Raw genomic sequence first — 4,747 nt, forward strand, 5'->3', positions numbered from 1 at the left:
TCACTTCTTTAAGCTTATTTTCAATATCTTTAATATAAACTTTGATCAGATTTCTCTCGGGAAACTATAAAAACTATATCATAAAATATTTTATCTTAGCAATTGTAACTTCAGCAGTAACATAAAGTATTATACATCAATCAGAAGCGAATCATAAAACTGGTTATAAATGTCGCAGTTTAACTGATGAATACGAAACAGATACGTTCAGAATAATAAAATCTCATAAATTATTTTCATATCTATTATCTTGTCGCATTATCCAAATATCTGATATTAAATCGTATAAAAGATATTAACTTGCAAGAAAAAATCTGTAATTGACAAAATCATTATATTAAAATCTTTACTATTATATCACTCGAATAAACGTATACATATCTCCATATTTTTTTTATCTACGAAGGGACCACATAATCTGCAGTGGATATAGTTTACTCATATATTTTTAAACGTAATTATTTGTGGGAAGTATTTCTGACATTATATCTCAATTTTTATTGTTTTCTTTAATGATTTACAATTAAATGAATTTATACATTCTCTAGAAAAATAAATGCAAATCTTTTTATAAATAATTTGCACTAATATAATAATGTTTATAAATAACATTTACAATGTAAAACATTTATAATGCAAAAGTGTCTTGGACATGCGAATAACGAAGGGTTAACTTGACATTTTTAACCAGCGAATATAGATTCGTATATTCGAAAAGCATTGCCAAAGTCGTATACACATCGATATTATATTTGATGATTCCAAGGAATATCTCAATATTAGTCACACGTGTGTATGATTTTACTAATTTTGGATATTATTAAAAATCAGGAGCAAGAACAAACATTAAAAATTTAATTCTAAATAATTCCGCGCTATCAAAACTTATACAGATCGAAACGTCTGTGATACGCACATTTCTAGCCCATGGATAGCTTAACGCCTTCAAAGTGGTAATCTCAGGATGAACTCGAGGACAAGTTTGCTTATCTTATCTCCTCAGTAGTAAAGATAAATGTGCAGTTGCGAGTACTCGAAATTATACACCTCTACCACTTGCAATATCACATCATCGTACAGCGAACACACGGAATGTGTCTTGGACCTACAGCCGCGCAATTCTTCGATCGTAGAGGAAAAAGCGCGGCTGATCCGAAGCATCCTGATGCACATGCCAGGTGTGCGCTTACTGCTCATAAAATCAATTTATTTTCGCATTGCACACACATGTCTCTTCCAAACGACGATTTAAGACTTGCGCGTGCGAAAGTTCTCCACGCACAGATGATGCCTGAAAGCTCGAATTGTATTCTGATTCTTCGCGAGTCGAGCCGTTAGATTAATTTTCATGAATGCGTAGGAGACTTTATAACAGCATTCTCTCGATTATCGATCGAGTGTCTCCTTTAGGCCAAGCTCGTCGTATGTCGCATGAAAGCTTATTATACGTGTATCAACGTTTGTGACACATGATGACAAGGAGAGTAATAAATAAGGGAAAATTAGCGATGTTAATAGTAGAGAGTTTAACAATCTCACACATTTTACGCTAAGAAGATATGTAAGAAGACATGATTAATCCATCTCCACGTGTAATTAAGTCAGCTATATATTGATTATATATACATTTACGAGTTAAGCGAGGGTTTGGAAGAAATCGTTACTTCCAGGTATCTATACGCGACTGCGAATATTCTTTCACTTAAACGGCACTCGAAAGCGCGATGATATCCCCTTGATAAGGAACTTAATTGCGGGTAAGCTGCGAGGTTCCGTCTCTACGAAGGGAGAGAAATATCGAGAAGATTTTTTTTATCCTTCGGCTTTATCGCTTATCAGGGTTCATTGCAACGTGGGAACAATTGTGTAATGATGCGTGCAACATATTCTCGCGCGAGAACAATTCCCTGTATTGTCAGGGATTATCCGGAGCATTCTGCAAGACAAAGCTTTATCGGGTCAATTTTAGAGAGTCGCACAGTTTCTTTTTATTATTGTTGTTACGCGAAGCACGTGCCTCGTCGCTATCGATATCTTTCTCAACTTCGCGTTTCTGGACCAATCGTCATAGAAAGGAGGAGCTACGATTATAAAATCGTGATTATAAATCAAACATTTCATCTCTTGATATCATTGATAAGTAATTAGAATGTATAGCTAACGCATGCGTTAAATTTACGTAATTTGTTTTATTTCATTACTTATTTATTTATTTATTCATCTTGCCTTATTGTTTAGGATAACTGTCGGTTTATAAAGCCGGTTTATAATCTTCCACATTTGTTACAATCTCTCATTTCGATTTTTGCTTCTTCTACATGCATTGCACATTGCAAACTAAAATGTTGTACAATTTTAAAAACTAAATCTAAATCTCATTTGGAATAATAAATAATATCTTAACTAAATATTCCGAGTAAATAAACGAAAATTCGTTTTATTACTCAAAATAAATTTATTATTGAAACCGGATGGAAATGCTAAAATTAGTTTAGCAATAATTCTAATGTTATTTATATCTTAAATCTTGAAGATCGAACATCAAGACCTAAAATATTGCTGCACTTACTATTTTATTGGTCAAAGAAAAGACTTTAATATGATACTTTTCTCTTTATTTGCGACAATTAATTGTTTAACCACATTTTACGAAAAAAATTTTATAGACATCATAGCATTATTTGTAATTACAGGGTAAATGAAGATAGTGAATAAAGTTGTACATATCATTATAATCCAAATCAATGCGGTTTCTATCTTTTAATGTTTTAAATTTGTAACATCATCACGCGACCGCACAAGTAATTTACAAACTGAAGTTCGGGGACCAATCGAACCAGATCACATGTACTTATTTTACTTGCAAACAACGATTTTTATAGGCTACAATTGCACTGCATAAAAAATCGCGAAACCTATTTCCCAATTCCTCACTTAATGATCGACTGGGGCATATCAATATCAATTAAATTTTAGTTTTAGTTTTAAATAGCGAAATCTAACGAATTTAATAAGAATAGGATGTATGTCGCATCTGTTCAATTAAATTTCATATACGTACATCTTATCTCATTTGTCGATATTACATCGATATTAAGTCCTAGTTCTCTACCTGGAATTTAATAAAATGAAGTACTCAAAACGATAAGAATAATATAAGCTTTAATGTAGTTAAATTACAAATACTAATACAAGAGATTTATTTCAGAAATTGATATTTTTATCACACAAGAAGTACGAATAAAAATAACCTGGATAAAAGTTTTTCAATAGAGTAATAATATTTTATATTTTTATTTTAGATAAATTTCATACAATTTTAAATGTTACAAATACCGATATGAAATCTAGCTTACTAAAAGTTAGTTATTGCCTTACTATACGACTTTCCCAGATTTGAACGCTTAGCATTATGGTGTTCGATTTTATCTATTCTTCAATTACATGAGAGTTGTGCAAAAGGGAGTGCAAAAGGTATATTGAAACACTATGACGAACTATATCCCACCTCTTCAACTTCACTGTCATTAAAATAGCTCTTACCTGATATTAAATATCAGATTTCATATCTTAATGTATTACTATATAGATTTCCAAACTGTAGCATGCTCCGAATCGATAATCCCAGATTATGCCCTTCCCAGGATTTTCGCATGAACGCTATCGCACGAGTCAACCGGGTTACAATGTATGGACGAGCAAACAATAGGCGTATCTATACAATATGCGTAACTGTGTGAGAAAAATCGAAATATTAATCCTTCTACGATTGCCGCCAATTATCGTGCATCTTTGTTATTTCGCCCGTCAATCTGCCATGGGCTGCGGAACTGCGATCAAACGACTTGTACGTTCCTTTCTCTTGTAACACTCAGTAAATATCCCACGACCAATCATAAAATAACAATTATAAATCACATGGTAATTAAACACACTTACGGACGATGCTTTTTATTCTTAGAACACGTCTCAGAATTTAAAATCTTCTCACGACATATATAATTTCCGTTGAATGTCCGCTGACGCAGCGCGAATAATAACAAATTTGTTATTCTAAAAATTACATTATATAATTTTCGAGCAAAGGCGAACGCGGAGTAAAGGGTACATTATTGGAAAATTAATTTTATATTGTGTGTATACGAATGAGGAAATTTGCATAATCCGTTCCGCTCGAAAGATTAAAGGAATAAAACTTGTTAGCAGAAAAAATTAATTTTTTTTAAACATATAATAATTCTTTTATATTTATAAGAATGAAAAATAATTTTCTTGTGTTGCACGATAAGTGATATGAATTAGTTATTTAATATCTGGCATGGTAATCTCTCAGTCGAAATTTTGATGTCGAGAAGATAATGCATCGAATATGTTGAACAATCATGGAGATTTGGAACCAGCGGCTGAAACTTACCGCCTAAAACTTACCTATATACTCAAATATATACGGATATGTACATATATGCATACGTAATTACATGTATTTACAAAATACTTCGCATATTACACATTAATCGATAAAGAGGCAATGGCGCAATGCTTTCAATTTCACCAGAGCATTATTTTTAAGAAAAGATATTTAACAGAGAAGCTTATGCTAAGATCCATTTATGTCTTATTTGATTTAATTAACATCTTTTTTTTCTTTTTTTAAATTTTTATTGTTCGTAATACTTACCCCCCCCCCTCTCTCTCTCTCTCTCTGTCTCTCTCTCTCTCTCTCTCTCTCTCTCTCTCTCTCTCTCTC

Source organism: Atta colombica, unplaced genomic scaffold, assembly GCF_001594045.1.
Source record: "Atta colombica isolate Treedump-2 unplaced genomic scaffold, Acol1.0 scaffold100, whole genome shotgun sequence".
Classification (NCBI taxonomy): domain Eukaryota; kingdom Metazoa; phylum Arthropoda; class Insecta; order Hymenoptera; family Formicidae; genus Atta; species Atta colombica.